The sequence below is a fragment of the Equus przewalskii genome, chromosome 1 (genome assembly GCF_037783145.1).
Source record: "Equus przewalskii isolate Varuska chromosome 1, EquPr2, whole genome shotgun sequence".
Classification (NCBI taxonomy): Eukaryota; Metazoa; Chordata; class Mammalia; order Perissodactyla; family Equidae; genus Equus; species Equus przewalskii.
In genome coordinates, this window is record NC_091831.1 from 50,859,143 (window position 1) to 50,885,566 (window position 26,424).

At 35.9% G+C, this 26,424-nt stretch overlaps 1 long non-coding RNA gene across 1 annotated transcript; it reads right to left on the minus strand.

The window, feature by feature from the left end:
• Nucleotides 1–397: 397 nt before the first annotated feature.
• LOC103559214 (uncharacterized) lies at nt 398–19,363 on the minus strand. Its single transcript, XR_546923.2, has 4 exons — nt 19,075–19,363; nt 2,738–2,871; nt 2,153–2,286; nt 398–1,230 (listed from the first exon to the last, which is right to left on the minus strand). It is a non-coding gene; the product is annotated as an uncharacterized lncRNA (long non-coding RNA).
• Between the last annotated feature and the right edge of the window lie 7,061 nt (nt 19,364–26,424).

Sequence of the window (26,424 nt, forward strand, 5' to 3'; positions counted from 1 at the left end):
AAAGACACACATCCTTTTAGGTAGTGAGGGTGCTACTGGAAATTTCAGGAGATGCTGGCTCTAGTCCTAGCCCCATCATTAATAAGCATGTAAACTTGGACATGTCATTGAATTCCTCTGATCCCCAGTTCTCTCTTGTAATAAGGTGATTGGATTTGCTGAAGATCTTTCCATCATTGGTGCCTTTTTATTAAATTCAGCCTTGTTTTTCACTTGCGAAATGAAAAATTTTTAACTTTATCTTCCTTATAGCCACACATTTTATTCACAGCTCCAGGCAATTTAGTTCCTGAAGTGGGGCTTGCTAGAATGATGATATTGAGTAATTATCATATTTGCTTAACTTTTTGTCTCATTATTCAGTTTTGAGGATTCTCACTTTTTTCCTTTCTCTCAATTTTAGGTCCCTCAGCCTTATTTATTTCTCATTTGGTTTCTACTTGCTTTTTCCCCTTTACAGCAAGAGAAAAAACAAAAAAGGAAAATAGAGGCAGGCTAAATACTTTGGTCAACAGTGTGACTCTTTCATGATGATCTTTTTCCAGTAGTGGAGATTTTCCTCTAGGAAACACACTACCATTTTTTATTTCCAAACTGAATCATATTTATATCTTATTAAGAGCTCATTTGCACTAAATGGCTCTTTGTCGAACCTCTATTTGGATTTGCCTGTGTGTGAACCTGGATTTACGGCACAGCTTCCTTAAAGGGTGAGCCTGTTTTTCATTTTGAACCCTTTAAACAACATCTAAATTAACAGAACAATAAAATTTACAAAACAGAACTATGCTCCAGATATACAATTTTATTTCAGAGAGGAATGTTTTATAATGCCTAAGGATGGAGACACAAATCCTTTTTGATTATATCAAAGCATACTGTACTGTCGTCGCCATGGTTTCTTAGCTACTAAAGGAATCTAATATCCAATAGGAACCAAATTCAAGAAGCTTTAAAGTAGAATAAGTTTAATATGCAATCCAATTTTCTAGTCTCCAATGTTCTGACATAGATGAAATCAGGCTCTGAGAGGACTCAAATGGAAGATTCCAATGCCTATTAGAAAATTAGGCAATTAGGAAAAAGAAAGAGTGGTTTAAGGAAAAAAGAAACCTTGAGCTACTGTTAAATTAATTATGTGAGTTGGATCCAAGGAGTTTGAGTTGAAATTATTTTTACAACTTCAGTCTCCTTTTCTTCAACAGAATTAGAAGGTCATACATTGGAGATCTGGAAATAAAGATAAGGGAAGAGGTTTTTCAAGGGAAGAAGTGGTCAGTTTCTCCTTGTAGTCCCATAACTCTTAATTCTTTTAAGTTTTCCTGCTGGGGAGCGTTATTTTTCATGGTAAAAATGCCCTAAGTTCTTGCCAATAAAAAAAACACCTATATTTTATAGTCTATTGAATCAAGACTGATATATGGTAGTAATTTACAGAGAGATGCACTGAGGCCAGTCCCCAAAAGGGATGCTATCATTTCATGCAAAAGTGACTCAAGAGTAAAATGAACTCTGAGAAATGTTATTCTTTCATTGGCCAACTCCTGTCATCCTCTAGTTGGGACCTAAAGTTGATGGGCTTAGAGGTGGGAGGTTGCTATTGTAGCTATGTTTCTAAGTCTAGGGAGTTACTTCTCTTATGTTTTAGATACTAAGAGAACGTTGCAACATTTAAATCTTTTCTTTGGGATTTTTGCCTGCATCAAACAATCGAAGCTACGACTTGATTTGAAATAAAACTGCTACCAGAGGGAATTCCTCCCCCTCAGACTTTTATTCATGAAGTATTAAGAATTCCTCTATTTTTCTAAAATTCAGTGATGAATGCATTTTGGCAAAGTGAAAATTGAATATAAAATGTTATGATGAATTATAAATACAGATATATTTCATTCTCTCATCTCAATACTTTGCATTAAATATGAGTGTTGTATTTCTTTCAAGTGACTGAGTTAATTTTATCTGAGAAAATAATAAAATGATCATTCATTTCAGAAAGGCCTTTTGGAAAAGTTTACACTCATTTCCTTTCTATTTTTACATACATATAAAACCCACTCTTGAAGAGCCAAGAAAATGTTTTACACATCTCATGAACTCCATCAAGTGGAAAAGAACTTAAAGCAAATATTGACATAGAGTAGTGACTTACCATATTACCTAGCAGGGAGAAATTTAAATTAGCTTCTTGAAGGATGGATCAGCAAAACCCAACGGTAAGTGAAGTCTGCATTGATCTTTGAGAAAGCTTGAACTCCAGAGCTGACTTTGGAAATTTTAATGAGACTGAAATGGAAAACAGGGTGAGAAGTAGTTTACAAATCATCCATGGTTATTTGAAAGAGGTGTGTGTGTGTGTATACAGATGAAAGGAATATAGGGCGAACAGGAGAAACCACAGCATCTATCACTTATAACTGAACTGCAATAAATCAATGTAATAAAATAGTAATGAAATAAAAGAATTTTAACAAAATAAAATACAGTAACACAAATGTAACAAAACTGCAAACATGGCATCAATGCATGATATTCAGAAAAGAGAGTCAGAAAACTAGTTTTGCCTTCTATATCAACTATATATAAGTGTGTAAATTTTCTCCATGTAGAAGGGTTTGTGGGTCTCACGAAGAGTTCATAACAGTGCTTACCCTAAGACTCACCAAAATTTCCTATCACCCTACAGAGAACAGAAGAGCGTATCAGGATACCGAGTAGTATATCGTTTACTACTTACTCATTGCCTTAAGTTCTTTTCAGTTTTCCTGCTGGGGAGCATTCTTTTTCATTGTAAAACTGCCCTAAGTTCTTGCCCTAAGTGCCAACTCGTTGCTGCTTGCTCTTCAATCAGTTCTTCCATCATGCAAATCTCTTCATGGATACAAACACAGAAGATAAATGATTGAAAAGACATTTTTTTAAAAAAAATCATTGGATCAAATTCATCATATATTTAATAATTTTTAACCAGTCACATTCCAGGAGCCTTTAAGAAGTAATTCAGGGTGAAATAAGATTAAAAAGTAGATGGGGCAAATAATAATTAACTTTAAAGTAAGTAAAATTAAGCTAAGATTTAGATTAGTACTAAAAACTCATACTATAGGGGAAGGACTGCAAATTTGACTCTGAGGTTTCTGATTAATAGTACAAAAGTCAAAATAGGACCAATTATATGATAATTCAAAATGTCTACTATTTTCCTCAGGAGAAGGGAAGCCCAAATACTCCCAGTTGTCAGGACAGGGACAAGTTTCTCCCAAGGCCTAATAAAGTGCACTCTGTGAAATGTAACGCACACAGTGGCCAACAACATCTTCAGATGCTACAATTCTAGTTTCAAGAGCAGTTTGGAGACCATGATGGCCTCATCCTGGAAGTGTCTCTTGTATTGGTGAACATACTACTTAGGATAACCTTACTTGTTTGTGTGGGAAGGATTTTGAATTTACAGAGTATCTATAGTATACAGTATACATTGGACATGACTGTGTATATATTGTATGTAGTAATATAACAAATACTGACGTAACAAATCTTACGTTAATCATGTTTTAATATTTTGCTTTGTATTTTTTTAAAATGAAATAAGATATAGAGTTGAACTCTCCCCGCTCACCATCAGCCCCTCCCGAATCTCAGTTATCACCCTCTTTCTCCAGAAGTAACCACTGTTACGATTTTGATATGTTATTCCGATGTATTTAGAAAAGTTCACCTGTTAGATGAAACTTAAATACATGTCAAAGAAGTGTGTGAATGTTAAGTGTACAGCTCAATTAATTTTCACAGTATGAAGAGGTTCATGCAAACGGTATCCAGTTTAGAAAATTGACATTATTAGCTTCCAAGGAGTCCCCCCACCCAAACTTGTACCTCCTAACAACCGCTATCCCCTACCCTTCTCCTCAAAAAGTAAATAATATTCTGTCTTTTACCACTATAGATCAATTTTGCCTGTTTTTGAACTTGATGTATTAGGAGTCAAACTATATGTTTCATTGTGTTTGGTTTCTTTTTTTCAAAATGATACTTATGAGAGTCACCTTGTTGTTTCACATGGCTTTAATTGTTCTTTTTCATTGCTGTATAGTATTCAATCATATCAATATGCCAGAATTGATTTAATCACTTGGGTATTTATCAAAGAAGGAAATTGTAGAATTAATTGGTAATGCCAAACAGTTTCCAAAGAGATTTTAGAAATCACACTCCTACCAGCACTGTATGAGCATTGCCATTGCTCTGCCAATACTTGGCATTATCAGCCTTTTAGTTTTAGCCATTTTGATGAATATAATGTGTTGTGATTTTTACTGGCATTTTCCTGATTACAAATGAGGTTGAGCACTTTTCTTATACGTTTATTGGTCCATTCAGGTGAAATGTCTACTCAAGTGTCTTACCCAGTATTTGATCTGGTTGTCTGTTTTTTCTCTTGTTGATTTGCAGAAATTTTTTATCTATTATGTACCCAAGCCCTTTATCAAATTATGTATATTAGCAATATATATCCCAACTTGTCTTTTCACTCATAAAATTTTCTATTTGATAAATAGAGGTTTTTAATTTTAATATGTAAAATTTACAATATTTTCCTTTATGGATATAGCTTTCTTTAGACTATTTAAGGAATATTCCCCACCCCAAGGTCCTGAAGATATTCTTCCATGTTCTCTGAACCAAAAAACCTGAACCATTATTGCTTTTCCTTTCACATTAAGATGTTCAAACTGAGAATCGCCTTTTGTTTATGGTGTGTGGTAGGGATACAGTTTTATTTTTCCCTGGTATGGATATTCAATGGACTCAGCAACACTTCTTGAAAAGGCCATTATTTACCCTGTACTGTTCATTGCATTTTTATCATAAATCAGAGATGAGAGGATTGGCTTTCTTTATTCCGAACCATTTGCCTTTCTTTGTGTTAATATCACACTGTTTAATTAGCTATTGTATCTTTATACCTTGTAATCTTGGGACTTTGTTACCTAATAGGGTAATTTCTGTCACATTGTTTTCTTCTTGTACAAGACAAGGAGATGAAAGAATTAACTCTTCATGATTATTTTGGTTATTCTTGGCACTCGCATTTCTATATACATTTTTGACTATTACTATCAATTTCCACACAAAAAAAAATCTGTTAGAATTTGTTTGGAATTATATGGAACAAATTCTTATATTTGAGGATAATTTAAATTTTTAGGACATGGAGCATTCTAATTCATAAATATAGTGTACTTCTCCATTGATTTAGATCTTTAATTTTTCTAAATTTTCCATGTATGGATATTCCACATATTTTATTAAATTAGCACAAACAATTTCCATTTACTTTTCACTCAGACTTACCAGTTGTTAGCATTTCTCAGACACACACACACATACACACGCAGGCATACGTATTTATGTATGGTCTGTCTATCCTTCTATCTTTGCATCTATCTAATCGCTCCTTCCAGTACATTGAATCAGAAGGCACACATTGTAAGTTTTTCCTGTTTTAGTGATGTCAACTTTGATCACTTGATTAAAGTGCCATCCACAAGATTTGTTCCACTTTACAATTACCACTTATTTCTCATTACTATTTATTTCTACTTTTATTAAGTAAACTAAGGAGAGATACTTTGAGATTAAGTAACATCCTGTTCGTCTTCAAACATTCACCCAATAATTTCAACATTCATTTGTGATTCTTGCCTGGATTAATTATATAATCACTATAATATAAATAAGAGCTTTCAATTCTCCCGCATATATTTGTTTATTCATTTACTTACATTCAGCATGGACTTATGGATTATCATTTTATTCAATGGTAATGACTGTCATTATTCATTTTGAGGCAAATTCACCTGTAGTATGGCCAATGGGGAACCTCTTCAAATTGGCTCTGCATAATTTTGACGCCCTCTTCATTTTTTGAGCACTTCTTTACTTTTTGACATAAAAAGATGTTCCAGGCTCATCTTTTACATTTACTTTAATGACTCTGGAATTAGCCAGACCTTCAGGGAGCCCTGTTTCCTTTTAATTTGCTAAATTCACTTTTTCGTTCTAACATTTATTATAGATTCTTTTGGATATTAATATACATCATCATGAAATCCTCAAAAAATGGTGGTTTCATTTTTCTTTACAATCCTTTTATCATTTATTTTTCTTGCCTTATGGCATTGGGTAGGATTTCTAATACATTGGTAAATAGAAAAAGTGATATTGGGCGTCTTTGTCTCATTTCCAATTTCAGAGAGAAAGCTTTCAACATTCCACCTTTAATGATAATGTTTGCACTATATTTTTTGTAGATGCCCGTGTAAGATTAAGGAAATTCTCTTCTTTTCCTGATTGCTAAGATTTTTTTCATCATAAACAAAAATATATTAGTTTTCTATTGCTGCTGTAACAAATTGCCACAAACTTAGTGACTTAAGACAGTACAGATTTATTATCATACAATTCTGAAGGTCAGAAACTGAAAATGGGTCAGCAGGCTGCATTTCTTTTCAAGGTTCTGTGAAAGAATATGTTTCCTTGCATGTTTTAGTTTCTAGAGGCTATCCATATTCCTTGGTTCACGGCCTTGCATCATGCCTACCTCTGTTTTTGTTGTCACATCTCCTTCTCTGACACTGACCTTCTGCCTTCCTCTCATAAGGACTCTTGTGATTACGTTGAACCAACCGGGATAATCCAGGATAATATGCCCACATCAAGATGTTAAGTTAATCACTTCAAGGTCCCTTTAATAACACAAGCTCCCTTTACCAGGTGAGGTATCATATTCATAGTTCTGGGGATTAAGACATGTACAGTCATACACTGCATAACAACATTTTGGTCAATGACAGACTAAATATATGACAACAGACCTATAAGATTATAATGGAGCTGAGAAATTCCTATTACCTAGTGACATTGTAGCTGTCATAACATTTAACGCAACTCTCTACTCACATGTTTGTGGTGATGCTGGTGTAAACAAACTTACTGTGCTGCCAGTTGTATGAAAGTATAGCACATATAGGCCAGCCCCAGTGGTCTAGTAGTTAAGATTGGCACACTCTGCTTCTGTGGCCCGGGTTTGACCTACACCACTTGTCTGTTAGCGATCACACTGTGGAGGCGGCTCAAATGAAAAAAAAAATAAAAAAAGAGGAAGATTGGCAATGGATGCTAGCTCAGGGCAAATCTTCCTCAGTAAAAAAAGAAAAAGTATAGCACATACAATTATGTAAGGTACATAATACTTGATAATTATAATAAATCACTATGTCACTGGTTTATGTATTTAATATACTATACTTTTATTGTTATTTTAAAGTGTACCCCTTATTAAAAAAAACAGTTTACTATAAAACAGTATGCTGCACTACGCTGGCGGCAGCTTCATACATCGCATGTTTACTGTGCCTCTTGATTAAATCATTTTCTCCTGTGCTTGATTTAATCTCATGTTGTTTTGTTCATCATGACCCCTAAGTGTACAAAATCCACCACTAATGTTGCCAGTAAGAGGCCACATTGAGTGACTGACCTGGAAACAAAATTAAAAGTGATTAAGGACTATGAAGGTGGAAAATCAGTGATGGGTTATTGCCTGCCAGTCAGGCATGTCTCATTTCACTATAGCCATGCTCTTGAAGAACAAGAACCAAGTGATGGAAGCTATTAAAGGATCTACTTCATTGAAGCCAACGAGACTAACAAAAATTTGAGTAGGACCTATATCAGACATGGAGAAACTTCTAATAACCTGGATTAAAGATTAGACACAAAAGATATCCCTCTCAGCACCATGATGATCATGGCCAAAGCAAAAATTTGTGATGTTGAGAGAAAAGGCTGGACATGACTATGATGTTGAATTTACTGCTAGTTCTGGGTGGTTTAAATGATTCAAGAATTGTTATCTATTACATAATGTGAAAGTGAGCGGTGAGTCTGTGAGCGCTGATGTGAAGGCAGATGAAGAATTATTGGAAACTCTACATAAGCTGATTGTGGGGGGAAATTACTTGCCAGAGCAAATATTCAACATGAATGAAAGCTCCCTGTTTTGGAAATGGATGCGTAAAAGGATTTTTATCCATAAGGAGGCCAAATCAATGCCAAGTTTCAAGGCTTTGAAGGAGAGGATAACAGTCTTTCTTGGGGGCAATATTGCTGGCTACAAATTGAAACCCTTTGTGATCCGGTACAGTGAGAACCCCAGGGCCTTCAAGCATATCGGTAAGCACACACTGCCAGTGTATTACAGGATAATAAGAAGTCATGGACGACCCCACTCCTCTTCCAAGATGCCCTCCTGAATTGCTAAGCCAGTAAAATGGAGAAGTACTGTTTGGAGAATAACATACCTTTCAAGATTTTGCTCATTGTTGGTAGTGTTCCCAGACATCCTCCTTATATTGGTGACCTTCATCCCAATATCAAAGCAGTGTATCTCCCTCTGAACACCACTTCTTTGATCCAACCAATGGATCAAGGAGTTACAGCAGCTTTTAAGGCCTACTACCTGAGGAGGACCTTTGCCCAGGCTATTGCTGCAACTGAGCAAGACACTGAGAAGACACTGCTGCAATTCTGGAAGGATTACAACATCTATGACTGCATTAAGAACCTTACTTGGGGGGCCGGCTCCGTGGCCGAGTGGTTAAGTTCGCACGCTCCGCTGCAGCGGCCCAGGGTTCGGATCCTGGGCGCGCACATGGCACCGCTAGTCAGGCCACGTTGAAGCGGTGTCCCACATCCCACAACTAGAAGGACCTGCAACTAGGATATACAACTATGTACCGGGGGGTTTGGGAAATAAAGCAGAAAAAAAAAAAAAAAAGATTGGCAACAGTTGTTAGCCCAGGTGCCAATCCTTAAAAAAAAAAAAAAAGGAAGATTGGCAACAGCTGTTAGCCTAGGTGCCAATCTTTAAAAAAAAAAAAAAAGGGACCTTACTTGGGCTTGGGGTAATGTCATCAAGGAGCATACGAATGTCATCTGGAAGAAGACGCTCAAGAAATTCATGCAAAACTTCAAAGGATTTGCCAAGGATGAGGAGGTTGCAAAAATCAACAAGGCTATGCTTGAGGTGGCAAACAACCCTCCCTTGTGTGAGGGTGACATTGAGTTGCTCTCAGAGGTGGATCCTAAGGAATTAGCTAATAAGGAGTTGTTGGAAATGGAACAGGAATGCATAGTTGAAGAAGAGGCAAGAGAAAAGGAAACTGCAGGAGAAGAAAAAGAAGAACCCTCAGTGAAAGGTTTAGCAGAAGCTATTGCAGACCTCAACAAGCTCTTGAAACAGTTTGAAAACATGGACCCCAAAACCTGAAAGTTTTCATTAATAGGGAGGAATGTTCATGGCGTTATCTGCTTACAAGCAAATCTATGATGAAAAAAAGAAACGAACCAAGCAAACCACCATGGATATATTTCTGAAAAGAGTGACACCTCCTCAAGAAGAGCCTCAAGGGTCCTTCAGGAGGTGTTCCAGAAGAAGGCATTGTTATCATGGGAGATGACAGTTCCATGAGTATTGCCCCAGAAGAAGACCTTCCAGTGGGACAAATGTGGAGGTAGAACACAGTGATGTTGGTGATCCTGACCCTGTGTAGGCTTAGGCTAATGTGTGTGTTTGTGTCTTAGTTTTTTAAAAAATTTTTCCCCTTTTTCTCCCCAAAGCCCCCCGGTACATAGCTGTATATTCTTCGTTGTGGGTCCTTCTAGTTGTGGCATGTGGGACGCTGCCTCAGCGTGGTTTGATGAGCCGTGCCATGTCCGCGCCCAGGATTCGAACCAACGAAACAGTGGGCCACCTGCAGCGGAGCGCGCGAACTTAACTACTCGGCCACGGGACGAGCCCCTGTGTCTTAGTTTTTAACAAAAAAGTTTAAAGAGTGAAAAAATAAAAAATAAAAAAATTTAAAAATAGAAAAAAGCATATAAAATAAGGATATAAAGAAAGAAAATGTTTTTGTACAGCTGTATAATATGTTTGTGTTTTAAGCCAAGTGTTATTACAAAAAAGTCAAAAAAGTTTAAGACAAATTAAAAAGTTTATAAGGTAAAAAAGTTACAGGAAGCTAAGGTGAATTTATTACCGAAGAAAGGAAAATATTTTTTTAAATAAATTTAGTGCAGCTTAAGCGTGGAGTCTAAAGTCTACAGGAGTGACAGTGATGTCCCAGGCCTTCACATTCACTCACCACTCACTCACTGACTCACTCAGAGCAACTTCAGTCCTGCAAGTCTCTTCATGGTAGGTGCCCTATACAGGTGTACTATTTGTTATCTTTTATGTGTATTTTTACTGTACCTTTTTTATGTTTAGATATGCTTAGATACTCAAATACTTACCATTGTTTTACAATTGCCTACAGTATCCAGTACGGTAACGTGCTGTATGGGTTTGTAGCCTAGGAGCAATAGGCTATACCACATAGCCTAGGTGTGTAGTAGGCTATACCATCTAGGTTTGTATAAGTACACACTAGGATGTTCCCACAACGACGAAATCACCTGATGACGCACTTCTCAGAATGTGTCGCCATCTTTAAGCAACACATTACTGTGTATCTTTGGAGGGGCCATTATTCAACCTACCATAGACAATAAATGTTATCAAATTTTCTGCAGTTGAGATGATCATAATATCTTCTCCTTTATGCTGTATATGTGATGACTTCATTTCTAATGTTCTCATGTTAAACAGCCTTCATTCTGGAATAACTCAGCTTCTTGTGATGTGCTACTCCATTTACATTTTGCTAGATTTTATTTGCTGATATTTTACTAGGTATTTTTGTGTCTATCTTCTTAAGTAAAATTGGCCTGGAATTTTTCTCTCTTTTGATGTCTTAGACAGTGTTTTTTTTAATCACAGATATTTTGGCCTCAATGAGTTGAAATGTGACCTTGTCTTTTCTAGTCTCATTAAAGTTTTTGCTTTTGTCTTTGTTATTTTTTTTCTTGTGCTTTCTGTGAGTTTAATTTACTTCTAACTTCCTGAGAAGATTGCTTATCTCATGGATGTTCAGCTTTTCTTCTTTTCTGATAGACATATTAATGCTGAAAGTGTCCTTCTGACGTGATTTCAGTTACAGCAAACAAGTTTTGATATGTAGTCTTTTCATTATCGTTAATTTAAAATATATTAATATATCCTAATTTTCCTTTTGATTTTGTCTTTGACCCACAGCCTCTCAAATGCCTCTTCCAAATACATGAATCCAGACACATAGATTTTCTCTTTGGAGGTATTGGTTCAAATTGCTAGTCTGCCACTATCAGCAGCAGTGTCCCCCATGACTGTTTTGGATACTTTTTACATGTGTATGGATCCGTAAACAGTACATGATATTTTTCTGTGTGCTTTCAAATTTATATTTTCATATATAAATTTATCTTTATATAAGATGCCATGTAAACATTAACCAAAAGAAAACTGGCAGGGAATTATTAATATCAGATAAAACAGAACTTCAGGCAAGAGGAACTGAATGGGAACCGAAAATAATAAAAAGAGAATGATTTACAAGAAATACATAAGAATTATGAGTTTGTGTGCAAATAAAAGTGTAGTCTTTCCCTGTATAAAGCAACAACTGACAGAATTTACAGTTAAATCTCACAAACTAACAGTCATGAAGGAATAGTTTAAGTCAAGTCTGTGAGAAATGCCATAGGCCAAGCAGCCAAAAGTAAAGTAGTTGGGAGAGAGACGTTTTGAGTGAAACAAATACAGAGAGGGAGAGAGAGAGAATTTTACACCAAAGAAATAGAAAGTATACTTTAATTTCAAGTATACAGGAAACGTTTATTAAAATTGAGCTCATACATTCCGTGCTCTCTAAAATAAAATTAAATTAATAATTCAATAATGAATTGATAATTATAATTAGAAAAGTTAGAAATTTGGGAGGGCACTCCTAAATTTCCAATAGACATTTTAAAATGTTTAGAGTTGAAAAATAAAAGTTTAATAATAAAAATTTATAGTAGCTCACTAAGATACTAATTAGAATAAATTTATAGTCTTAAATGGCTTTATTAAAAAAACAATATTTGAAAATAAATGAGCTTAGCTCTCTGCTCAAGAAGCTAGGAAGGTAACAAATAACAAACTCTTACTAAGGAGAAGAAAATTTCAAAGTAAGACTAAAAATAATGTAAAACAAGTCAAACAAATAAAATAAAACATCAACAAAACTAAATATAGTTATTTAACAAGTTAATAAAAGTCATACTTCCAAAAAGAGTGATTGAAAAAAATTTAAAATATTTTAAACTACAGGAACACAACCACAGATGTTCATCAATTTTTAAAATCACAACAGAATAGATTAAAGAAAAGTAAAAAACATTTTGAAAACTTGCATTAAATATAAATATTTCTAGAAAAGCGTTATACAAATGTCAAAAAAACCCCAGAAAGGTGTAATAAACCAACAGCTTGTAAATACATTTGATTTATAGTCAAAATTATTACTGCCCATTTCTATTTCACTTTCTTCCAGCAAAGCGCAAAATAACTCCAGAGCCTGACTATTCTCAGGTTGAATTTTGTCCAACCTTTAAAAAACTAACAAATGAAGAATATTTAACAGAATAGAAAGCGAATAATCTTGAAATCAAAACCAGATGAGGACAGAAGAAGAAAGTGAAAATTATGAACCTAAAGTTCCTAAATAAAATACTAGAAAAAGGAATTAAATGATTTAATATACATGTCACAATCAAATAATATCCAGTCCAACAAATCAAGAACAGTTCAGCTTCAAAAGAATCCAATAGAAAAAATGGGAAAATAATATGAGCAGGCAATTCACATTAGAGAAAACCTATAAACATGTTAATAGATATTAACCTTCCCTAGCATTCAGGGGAAAATACACAATTATTACCAAAACCAAAATGGGGAATATTTTTACATATATGGGGTTGGTTAAGTTTAAGAAGTCTGACAATATCAAAATAATGACAAAAACAGAGAGAAGTTTGCAATTTTAGAATTTCCAACTTTGATGGGAGTCTAAATTGGTGCAACTACGCTTTGTTTAGCAATTGAGTACCACCCAATAATTGCAGAAGTGTACACCTAATGATGCCACAATTCCTCCTTTAGGTATATTATCTAGAAAAAAATCTTGCTAAAAATGCACACGGTGTATACAACATGCGAATTTTAGCATTGTTTATAGAGCAATAAAACTGGAAGTAACCTGAAAAGCTTTTAAAAAGAGAATCGGTAAATAAATTGTAGTTATTATAGTTATTATTAATATCAAACAATAGTTTACAAATACTAAGCACAGAAGTTTAAATGAATGTACTAAAGCTTCATCTATCAAGACTAATAAATGCCCAAAACATAAGGTTAAGTAAAAAAAAGTAGTAGATGACACAATATGATAGATATATATGATTTATAATTTATGAAAAATTCATCCTCATATTTTTAATTTCTCATGGTAGTTTTGTCTTAGATGGATTTTGTTTTCTAAACCTAGTTTGTAAGTCAGTCTTTTTTTAATTGTTAGCTTTGTTAAGTGTTAAATCTTTTACATTTATTACACTTATTGATCTATTTAGTCTTATTTCTTTTACATTTATTACACTTATTGATCTAGTTAGTCTTATTTCTATCATCTTATTTTGTGTTTTCTGTTCACATCCTTTTCCTTTGTTCCTTTTTTCTCTTCCTCTTCTGAATTAATAAAATTTTTAATAGTCCTTTTTATTTTCCTCTGTAGGCGTAGAAGGTCTCATTGTATTATCATTTTATTAGGTATTCTGGAATTTTTAGAAACATAGAGTTAATTTTATTTTCTGACAAATTCTATAGCTATGCACCGTTTCTTTCCCTCTCTCATACATGACACAGAACCTATCATACTACAACTATGCATTATCATTTCAACCTACCAGCTCATTATTTTCAATTAGACTTATATTTTACATTTCCAAAAATACATAAAACAGTAAGTTGTTTTTTCAGGTAATAAATAATTAAATTTAGTGACATATTTTATCAATTTCTAAGTTCACTTCTCTGCTTGATGACAATGTTTAATTTTTTTTTAGCCGAGTATCTGTGGTAGTTAATAGTCTTAGTGTTTGTGTATTTGAAAGTGTGTTCATTTTGCTTTCACTCTTCTAGTTTAACTGGGTATAAAATTCTAGGTCACAGGTATTGTCCTCAGCACCTTAAGTATATAACTTCATTATCTTCTGGGGTCTCTTATTGTTAAAGAGAAATCTCCTGACAGTTTGCCACTTTTCTGCAGATAATGTTTTGTCTCCAGCTTTTAGGGTTATTTTTAATATCTTCAGTGTTTTCGTTCTAGCTTTATGTTTATCTTGCACATCTCAGAATTCAACAATTTGCTATGAGCATTTTTGTTTTTCTTCACTTTTAGAAAATTCACAGTTATGTCTGTTCAGATATTGTTTCTTCACCATTCCCTCTATTCTCTTATTCTGGAGACTCTCAAATCAGTCATCCATATTTCTTAGCTGCTTTTCCTTGTCCTTTTGAAGCTTATTTTGCTCTTTGTGATGTATTCTTTGTGAATTCCTTGGTATAATCATCTAATTCTTTAACTCTCTCTTTTTGTACAGTGCTACTCCATCTTTAGAAATGTTTCACCTAATGAGTTTTGTTTTATTCTTTAATTTCAATGACTCTATTTTTTCTTTCCAAAGTCTGTGGCTCAGTCTGTTTCATCTCCTCTTGGATTGTTTCATTTATATGTGTTTATGTTTTATAGATTCTTGCTCTTGGTAAATAGGAATTATTCTTTCATTTGAGATTGTGTCATTGCCTTGCCTCATCCCTATAATGCCATAGATCCAGGTAGCAAGTCAGCAGTAGTTGTCTTGTTTTGTTTTTCCCCAGCTGTATTATTCTGGAGCAGGAGAACTCCACTCCAGTCCCTGTTTTCAGGTAATGATCCTACTTTGTTCCTAGTATCATCTAGAACTCTCTTAATTTCCCATCAGTAGCTGCTACAACCTAAATCTGGATTCATGGATTCAGTGTTGCTTACCACTTTGCTTTTCTATTCTATTTCTCCTATCTATAAGGGTTTATCTTGGCGAGCCCCATTATGATCTTTATAATGCTTAATATTATATTTTACCTCATATTGCTATGATTTTGGAACTGTGCATGTGGTAAAAATGTAAACTCTGCTCCATTTTGCATGTGTTTGGAAATGTGTTTGTTCTTAGATGAAAAATTATAAATATGCTCCTACTTCAATCTAGTAGCAAGTATGTTATGCCTCCAGATAAAGTAGTGGAGAGTATCTTCAGGTAACTAACCAAAATTCTTTGGTAACAATGACATGATTTGGAATGGAAATAAGGAAATCATATTGCCATTTACAGTTCTGTAACTGGAGCAAGCTAACCTTAGAATGGTATCTATGACCCTCAAATTATTTGTCAAGTGGGATATGTGTAGATATATAAAATGGATAAATTTTGAATGCTGTGGACTCCAAAATTCTGATTTAATATCTCTTATTTCCAAAATTGTGAAATTCCGTGAAATAGTAACATATTTTATAAGAAAAAAACCAAACCTTCTTTGATCAGATAAGCTTGATAATTCTGGTTAAGTGAAGGGAAACAGGTTTGTTTACTGCCAGAAGACTCAGAACCTTTAATGTGCTAATGGTTGGAAGTCTTCTTGATGAGTCATCCATGCAACATTTCAAGTGCTGACCTTGAAAAGGTCAACTCAAGGAGCCTCCTCTCCTTTGCTTTTCAAAGAATATTCTTTTGAGAATTGGTGTTCTATGAAACAAATGTTTAAAAATTTTAAATGTTTAAATTTAAAATGTTTTAAAAAATTTTGTGTTTAAAATTGTATTCAATTTTTTTAAAAAAAAGTTAGAATGTGCTTTCAAAAAGAGAACATATAAATATAAACTACAATTGATTGTCATCATAACTTTGATGGAATTAACTAAATCAAGGTATGAACTCAAAGAACAACAACAATAACAAAAAATCTCATTATTTAACATCATTAGCAACGTACGCTAACCAGTTACAGAATTAAAGGTAAGAGGAAACTTGAATGGGATCTACCACATATTAGGGGCAAGATCCTTAGGCTTGGAAAGAGAGCAATCAGCCAGCTAAGGAGAGCAGCTTCATGGGGCGATGCTAATGGGTCCTGAAGTGCTAGCTTCTGTTTTTATGGATGGCTACTCTAACCAGCTAATTAGGTTAGATGAAGCCAGGAACTCTATTTCTTAAAAGGGAGCAGATGTCATTTGCCTATTTTTATCCGACATGATGATAAGTAACCTGGACTACAAAGAGTTTTCAAATAGCACTGGTCAGCAATCTCAGTAATTATAGGATTTGGGGAATGATTTTTTAAATGAAAATGTACCAGATCAAACTGTGTGTATTACCAGATATATTTTTAGTCATAGAATCAGACACACATCATAAAAAGCACTAATGAGGTATGGTTTATATCTTTCCATATATATATATACAGCTTGTTGTATTACTTAAATTCATATTTTTCACATCATTTGCATGTTTCTCATAAGCTTCTGTCTGGCTAATCTCCTGAGTTTCTATAATGTACTTTCTGGAAATTTGAAATCATTTCCGAGAAACCCTTGGTAAATATCCTCATTGTTTCCTATGAAGTGAACTCTAAGAGCAGAGATGTTGCAACACAAGCTGAGCCTGAGTTCTTAATTCCTTCTTTAGAGATACTTCCCCTCTGGCAACTCCTCAGACATGAGAAAAAAAGCAAGGTCATAATTATGGAATTTTACAATAGTTATAAGGGACCCCAGAGGTCATTGACTTAATATTTATGCTTTCTGATTATAATCTCTAATAATCATTTAAAAGATGCTTCCAGCATGTATCATTATTTCTGATGACTTTTAAATACTACAAGTAATACGCTAATTAATTAATTTCCGTAATATTTATTTCTTGCATCATTTCTCCCCAGGCATCAGCAAAACATAAAAGAAGAAACCTCTGCACTTGTATAAAGTCATTTATTTAGTTCTTAGTTGTTCAAAGTACTCTGCCCACACTTTAAAAAAAGAAGGATTTGAGTTGGCTTAGGGAAGAATGGCTCCCCAGCAAGAGCATAATTAAGTTCAGAGTTCAGATCCCCCCATGATCTGAGTCTAACTCATCTCTTCTGTTGCAACTCTCATGATTCCCTATCTTGAAATTTATATTCTAACACTTAATCTCATGCAGCTGACTCATTGTTGTTTCTTATTGCTCCATCTAACAGGAATGATCTTTCTTCCTACCCATGACCTCCTTATGGTTTAGTGGTGAACTCCCACTTATTCTCTAAGACTCCCTAACAAGCCTTCTCTGACCCTCTTAGGTTGATCCATGCCTTTTTCTGGGCTCTCATAGTGTCTCATGCAAACATCCACCTTTGCAATTTTTGTAAGGATTTATGTTTATGAGAGTTCTCCTCCCTGCTTGAAAAGAAGAGCTGTGTCTCATTCTTTGTCACCAGCGGGTAGCACAGTAGGTGCCCAATTAATGTTTACTGGACTCATCAGTGCCACATGTGATAATTACACATTAAAATATTTTGGAGTTGGGTAAGTCAACGCCACTAAAATAAGGATTAAAAAACAAAATTATGTAAAACAATGAAGGTTTGAAGGATCAGAAATAGAAATTTCTGAAGTCTTTGGTGCAGGATAATTGTTCTCTTGCATCAATGAGGCATTGAATTGTTCCATATAAATAAATTTATCATATATAACACAGTCGATAAGTGACATGCTAAGTAGGATTAAGAAGTTGGCTCCCTTCTGGTGCTCTTTACACCAAACTGCGCTGTCTTCATGGTTCTCAGTTCCATACATTTTCAGGCTATGCCCTGCTACACCATCTCTCTTGTTTATGGATTGGTTTCAAAAGTGGATGTGCTGTAGGATAAGTTAACTTTTAAATATGGTGGTAGAAGAGAACTAAAGACAGATTTCGCAAACATACCATTTGCTGTGAGCTGACCTTGGGAATATGCCAGATTTCAGGCTCTCTGTGTTAAGCCCCTTGAAGGCAGGGACTGAGTTTTACTAGTCCTAGCCCTGTTGGGCTGTTGTCAGCGGTGCAAAATCAGTGCTTAATAAATGTTCAATGACTGATACTCTCATCCAACAATTTGTGCATCAAAGAATAATTTGTTAATTATTAGCACAGTGATCTCTACATTTGTCTCCTGACTCAGAAGTCTCGAGTGTTTCCAATAAATATATTTATAGGTATATGATGTTTTGCTACTGATAGTATTTTGCTCAAAGATAAAAGATATGTTGACCCAAATTAATTACAGAAAGCTAAGAAAGTGAATCGGGGCTTTAAAAAATTCTCTTGCTTCCCTTCCAAACAGTTTGATCTTAAAGTATCATGCCATCTGTAATCTCCTTAGTTCTTAATCCCACTGAAAATATCAATTTTCTAGCAAGTCCAAGTGGGATGCTCATCTGGAGGTGAAAAGAAGATTGGGGGGGTGTGGGGAGGCAGGAATATAAACTAGATCTCCAGGCTAGAGCTCTCTCCCAACCTCCAAACTCATGTCCAAATTCTTACTTGACTTTTCTACTTGGATATCTAACAGTTGTTTGAAATTTACCATATCCAAAATTAAACTCTTAATTTTCCCCAATCAATTAACTTCTGCTCCTGTAATCTTCCCCATTTCATCAAGAACACCTCCATCTTTCTATTTGGCCAACATTCTTACTCTTTCTTTACCCCCGTGTTGTCTCAAACCCATCTCTAAACCATCGGCAAACCCTATAGCTTCCATCTTCAAATTAAATCAGAATCTGGCGCTTCTTTATCTTTCTATAGCTGCCAAAATCTTTCACTGGGACCACTGCAGTGGCTTCTGAGCAGGTTTCCTTGCTTCACTTTTCCCCTCTATGTCTATTCTTAACACAGAGTCCGAATAATCCTTCTAAAATGGATGTCAAATCATGCCATGTCTCTACTCAAAAGCCTCTAATGGCTTCCCATCTCACCCAGAGTAAAATTAGAAGTCCTTACCATAGCACACCAGCCACTACAGGAACTCATTTTCTACCGTGTCTCTCTGGTCTTCTTTCTGGTTCTCAAACACAAGACGTCTACTCCTTCCTCAGGGCTTTTGCATTTCCCTTCCCTCTGCGGGAGCAGTGTTCTCCAGATGTCCCCCTATCTCATTCCCTAATTCCCTTCAGGTTTCAGGTTTATTGCATTATTGAGGCTTTCTCTAACCAATCTACCTAAAACAACAACCCCCTCAGCTCCATCACTCCCTGTCACCTTTACACTACTTTTTTAACTTCCTTTTATTATCTGCCATACAATATATTTACTTCCTTTTTAAGATTTTACTTTCTGTTTCCCTTCCCCAGAATATAAATTCCATTTGGTAATGTTTTGTTTTGTTTTGTGTGTTTTCTTTTTGCACAGTGCTCTGTTCTCACGTCTACAGCAGCATAAGCCACATAGTGGAGGTCCAGTAAACGTTTGAATAAGCTTGTAAATGACCAACAAGAAAGAATGTCATTGTCCATCAACTCACTTTCCCCTCACAACAAGCCCACAGTAATACTGGGTCAGGAATTCTTAGTCCCATGGTAGAAAAGAAAAACCAAGAATGCCTTAGAACTCTTGTGGTTGCAGGTAACAAAGACCCACAAATTCTAGAAAAACAATAGAAAGAACTCCAGCACTAAGACATAGGGTGTCTCACAGAACCAGAAGGTAGATGTGCAGCCAAATGTCAGGTGGGATCTAAATGGAGGCTGCGGGATGGGAATGCTGCCAAGACCACTCTCCCCGCTTCCCTCGGATGGCTTAAGGGTACATTAACATTCAGTTTCTCTTTCCTGTATTTGTGCTTCTCTTTCTTTCTACCAAATTATTTTCCACCTGCAAGTTAGCTTTATCTGCTCCTTTGTCTACGTGGCAGAAAGAAGTTTTCCACAGTTTATCTTTTTTTTTTTTTTTTTTACTGTGGTCATAATAGCTTATAATGTAGTGAAATTTCAGTTGTACGTTATTATTTTTCATACACCATATAAGTATGGTATGCCTCTTCACCCCTTGGGCACACTGTCCACCCCCCTTCCCCCCATAACCACGAATTTGTTCTCTTTGTCCACAAGCTTGTTTATATTTCACATATGAGAGAAATCATACAGTGTTTGGCTTATTTCGCTTAACATGATGCCCTCAAGGCCCATCCATGTGGTTGAAAATGGGGCGATTTTGTCTTTTTTATGGCTGAGTAGTATTCCATTGTTTGCATGTATACACCACATCTTCTTTATCCATTCATCAATTGATGGGCACTTGGGTTGCTTCCACATCTTGGCTATTGTGAATAATGCTGCAATGAACATAGGGGTGCACAAGTCTCTTTGAATTGTTGATTTCAAGTTCTTTGGGTAAATACCCAGTAGTGGGACAGCTGGGTCATATAATATTTCTATTTTTAATTTTTTCAGAAATCTCCACACTGTTTTCCACAGTGGCTGCACCAGTCACAGCTTATCTTTTATCAAGACCGCTGGGGAAGAAAATCCAATCAACTATGGCTAAGGAGTATGCGGAGAAGGCAAACATGGCTTCCCAGAGAAGTGGAATCATTTTGAGCTGGTCATATACCCTTAAAACTATATATTAAAAAGTGGGATGGGGGGCTGGCCCCGTGGCCGAGTGGTTAAGTTCGCACACTCTGCTGCAGGTGGCCCAGTGTTTCATTGGTTCGAATCCTGGGCGTGGACATGGCACAGCTCATCAAACCACGCTGAGGCAGCGTCCCACATGCCACAACTAGAAGGACCCACAACAAAGAATATACAACTATGTACTTGGAGGGCTTTGGGGAGAAAAAGGAAAACAATAAAATCTTTGGAAAAAAAAAAAAGTGGGATGGGGCTGGCCCGGTGGTGCAGTGGTTAAGTTTGCACATTCTGTTTTGGTGGCCCAGGGTTTATCACTTTCGATCCTGGGTGCAGACATGGCACCACTTGTCAAGCCATTCTGTGGTAGGTGTCCCACATATAAAGTAGAGGAAGATGGACACGAATGTTAGCTCAGGGCCAGTCTTCCTCAGCAAAAAGAGGAGGATTGGCAGCAGATGTTAGCTCAGGGCTAATCTTCCTCAAAAAAAAAAAAAAAAGACTATAAAAAAAAGTGAGAAAGACATTTTCCCAAAGTAACACATCTAAGGAGAGGTAGAGGCTGGACTTGAACTGGGATGTTCTGTTCCAAATCTTCAGCTTCTCGAACTTCCCTACATATACTCTTTAGTGAGCTTCCCATGAAACTTCCATAGCCCTTTAATGACCATAAGCAAGAGTAGTTAGGTTTTTTTTTTTTTTTAAAGGACAAAATAAGATAAAAAGAGCTTAAGGGAAGAAAAAAATCAGCATATCAAGATGGGGACTTTGGTTTTCTGAGAACCCACCCCTAACTGCCATGCTGCTGGAAAGATGGCTGCAGCAGCCAGACACTTTGCTTGGACTGCTCATTCACATCCATGGTGCTGGAGAGCTTGGGGGCAGAGAAGTATCTGCTTCTTTTGTGGTTGCAGAGAGTGTGCCCAGTGGAGCATCAAGGGCATTGGCCTGGCATAATTCCACCACTGGTGAGCACAAGGCTGCTCTCTAAAATATTTATTTTATCAAATTTATTTCAACTTCATCCCTTTCTGATAAAGGAATGGGGGCAGCTCAGTGCTGCTATTGGCTTATAAAAAATGTAATTTACTTTACTTTCTGCCCACAGTTAATTTAGCCCTATTGTGTCCTTGTCCCAAGTTCGTGGAAATGTGACTTCACTAGGGAAGAATTCATGTAAGGATTGTACATTATACTTTAATGTCGAAAAGGTGGATGAGTTGACATCGTATAATGGAGAGTGTATCACCCTTTTACTAAGAGATGTAAGAGCAGAAACGGACTTGACTGTGGAAACTGCCATAATAACTGCTGTGCTCATTTTTTATTGATGATGGATAAAAATTCTCATAATACTGAAGCACAATAACTTGCTGGAATATAGCTCCAGGCTGCCCCGAGGGCAGACTTTATTTATGCATCCCTACTTTCACCATTTGTAATGATAATGATAATAATAATATTAATAATAATAACAAATATCAGTACTTCCTGGATTACAACAAGAACTAGAAGTTTCAGCTATTTTTACCTGGACCTGCCCTCCTGAATCTTCTTGTAAAGATGGAGTGCAAGAAAAACCATTATAATCCTCGCCATTGTCCTAGTTGCTAATAGACCTGTGCTAGCAATTTGGAACAGAAATTGAAATCTGCCCACTGTGGGTTTTGCTGGTTTTGCAACTATTATTGTAGGCTTTTTAAAAATTATTAATTTATAAAGTGCCCTGAGCCTTACAGAATATAAGCAACTGAGCAGGCTGGGGAAATAAAGTTACATAAATCCCTATTAAGTTAGTAGCACAGACCGACCGCAGTGGCTCTGTGATGGCTCAATGCAGTGGTTTCAAGAGAACAGACACAATCAGGAGTTTTCAAAACTCTAAAAAGAATGTTTATTCAAAAATAAGTGAATTTGTCTAAAGGCTTATAAAGCGCATGTCAAATAGAGATTAGAGGAGATCCCAAAGAATCAGAAAAAAGCAAGGTCAGGATAACGTATGAAATTCTTGTATAATTTGATAATTCGATGACTTTAGATGTGTTCATGAGAGAACCAAATTAAAATCAGCATAAAAAAGACAACTCAGTTGAAAATCATGCTTTCCCCGAATTGGGCTTACAACCCACCCGGTCTTATGAAACTTGTCACTAGATTTATTGTTTGAATGCTATCGAGGATGCTGTTCAAACACTATGTACAGTGGAACTTTGTCAGGCGCAACAGGAGGGATCCCTGTCTGATCTTAGTACCAAGAACGGTGCTGCTTCTTCTGAGTAATGGATCTGTTTCTTTATTTAATGGGCCCTGGGAACTCATTTATAGCCTTGCCATAGCAGTGTATAGATCCCTTAGTAAGTGTCTTCTCGTCCTTTCTGAATCCATTTTATGTTCCTATACTGTGTTTTATTGTGTTTAGTTAGCTTTGTACATCTGTTTAGCGGCCTTACCTAAATCTTTGCTGGAAAAAATGTGGGGTTAGACAAGAAAGAGAAAGAGGAAGAAAGTTGAAAATTTTTTTTGAAAGTTGAAATTTCTAAGCTTAGACATAACTATAATATTCTATAACAAATTATAAAATCTAATTTTTCTATATTTACAAAAAGATAACTAAATTCTTCTTGAGGGATCCATATCCCATACACTAACAGCTTTGATAGGAGATATCAATTCTAATTTATATCATATATGTGGGTATAACCATATTAATGCACACTGAATATCACTTCACACTTTAATACTGTGGGACTCTTGTTAGGTTTCTTAATCTCTGTTTCAAGTTATTCATCTATAAAATGGTTGTTATCACGTGTACCTTGAAGGCTTGCTGTGACAAAGAGAATCTATAAGAAGAAGAAGTCTTAATCTTCTTGTATCTCAGTTTTCTCCTCTGTAAAATGGGTATAAAATAGTACCTATATCACAAGTGCGTTGTGAGGATTAAACAAGCAGGCATATTTAACATATTTAGGAAAATTCCCAACACAGAATAAATGCAATTATTATTATCGTAATTATTATTTCTTATATTTTTATTTTACAAATGTTTTATAAATATTCTAAATTAATTTCCCTAACTCAAGGGTTGGAAATATAGGTTTACTGAAACTGGGTACTATAGCAGCCTTCTTAAATGGGCTTACAATGGCTATTTTTAAAAAAATTGCTTGATCTGCCATTGCCTCCGTGAGATTCTCTGCACACATTGGTCCTAAATACAAGATCAGCTACAGTAGATCAGTGGTTCTCAACTGGGTGATTTTGCATCACAAGGGACACTTAGCAAGGTCTGGAGTCATTTTTGGTTGTCACAGCTGGGGAGGGGTGTGCTAATGGTATCTAGTGGGTAAAGGCCAGAAAGGTTGCTAAACCTCCTGCAATGCACAGGACAGTCCCTCACAACAAAGAATGATCTGACCCCAAATATCAATAGTGCCAGGGTTGAAAAATCACGGTATACAATTTCATGGCCAAAAGGAGAGTAACAGAAGGAACTGTTGTAGAGCCGGTGGAAGTCAAAATATTTCTTACTCAGTTACTGATGATTCTGAACTTTTTTTCAGATTTTAGTTTTCACTTTTGCCTGAGGCTTAACAATTATGATAAGAAAACAAGGTATAGTTTAAAGAGTCCTGAAGGCTGTCATTACCCACCGGCCTCTAAAATCACAAACAATTCTATTCTCAAAAAGCTACTAGGACCCAAAATAAGTATCTCAAAAAGATGCATCGAATTCCACATCTAGCGTACATCCTAGAGAAACTCTTGTGCATGTGAGTCTATGGGATTATGCAGAACAGTGTCATTGGTAATGGTGAAAAGAAGACACAATCTAAATACCTATAAAAGAGAAATGGATGGAAAGAATAAATTCAAAAGTAAATGAACTAGATATGCATCAAAGTGGCTAGATGTCAAACATGACATTGAGTGAAAAAAGCACGTTGCAGAACAGCTTATTATGGTAATACTCTTTCTATAAAAATCTTAAAAGCAAGATAATAGTATCAGTTAGGATTGTGTTTGGCTGCATCTAAAGAAATTTAACAACAATGGCTTAACCAAATAGGGGTTTACAATTTTGTCCTGTGAGTTCAGCTGAAGGTGATCCAGATGAAGGTGGCTCCAAGATGCCACCAGTCAAGTCCCACAATGCAAAGGAGGGGACATGCCTACAATTAACCAGATCTGGTTGTCCAGAAGAGGAACAGGATATAACCTGTGTAAATATGTCTAGTTAGCCCAGCTTTGCTGGAGGACTTGAAAAATTGCTTTTTAGGAGGGCTCAAACCTACAACTAGGGTCCCTTCCTCAAGGCTCATGACTTATTCTCTCTTCCTCTCTTTCATCCTCAAGATTACAAGATGGTAGCTTTCTCGTCACACATCGTGTCCGTACTTCAGATCCAAAGAGAGGGAAGGCAAAAGATGAATCTGAATCTGAATATGCCTTCTTTCCAAGAAAACAATGGTTTTCCTAGAAGCCCCACCTTTTAAACTTCTGCTTATAGCTCCTTGACCGAATCTGGGTCACATCTTTCTCTACCCATCCCTCTACTCTTCAGCTGCACCAGTGCCTGAGAGGGAGGATGAGTAGACTTCCTGGGTCCCTGCCTCCTGGACAAGACCAGGGTTCTGACAGAATGGAAGAGGGGAATGAAGATGATTAGATGGACAATTAGAATTGTCTGCCTCAAATATTGCATCATGTTTAAAGATAGGTAGTAAAGATGTAAAAACATGGCCTGGGAGAAGATATAACAAATTTATGAAAGAGTGTGCCTCTAGGGAAGGAGAAAGAGGAATACAATTGAAGAGGAGTACAAAGAGGATTTTCACTTAATCCCTATTTTATTGATATACTTAATATGAAAAAAACTGAAGCAAATGTGACAAAATATTAAAGTTTGTTGATCTGAGTATTAGATGCATGAATCTTCTACTTCATCCTTTTAGATAATTTTTCTAAAGTAAGGAAAAATCTTAAAACTTGTTAACCTTCAAAATACCGGAGCTAGTGGTAAGTATTGTTTTGCCCTGAAAGAAAGAGACTTGAAAGTATCTGCCCAAACAATGAGACAAGAGAGGACTGAGATGAAAATTCCAGGGAGCTGCGTTCCCACTGGCCACTAAGCTGGACAGCTCTTGGAAACTCAAACTCCCCAATCCATATTGCATACGGCATCTCCCAGGTGCATACTCTGAAACAATTAAACTAGGATTTAGGCAGGACCATGGGGAAAAAATTTTAAGTATTCATGATTCATCTTGTTCTCACTGAAAGTCAGCATAAAAGCTTGCACGAACAATGTTTCTAAATAACTGACTGTCCTAACATTTTCTTTCATAAGAGAGAGGTCACACAGGATACTCACACAAGAGGTACTTTTACGAAAGGCACTTTATCCACCCACCACCAAAAAAAAGAGGGTAATGAATTATTTTCCAAAGCTGATGGTTTCAGAGTATTCATTTTCATGAAAGTCAAAGTCACCCCACTCAGTAATGAATTCCTGTTGGATGCAATTCAGACTTTCCAAGGTTACTAATTCAGGTTTTACAGAAAAAAATTATGCAAGTCTGACAAGTGATATCCATGGGAAGTTGAGGGACAAAAAGTTAAGGAAGCAGAAGACAGGATGAGGTAACTGGGCATTTAATGAGTACTTGAAGAACATATTTTCATGTGAAAGAAAGAAGCCAATTTAGAACAGATTTTAATTTAT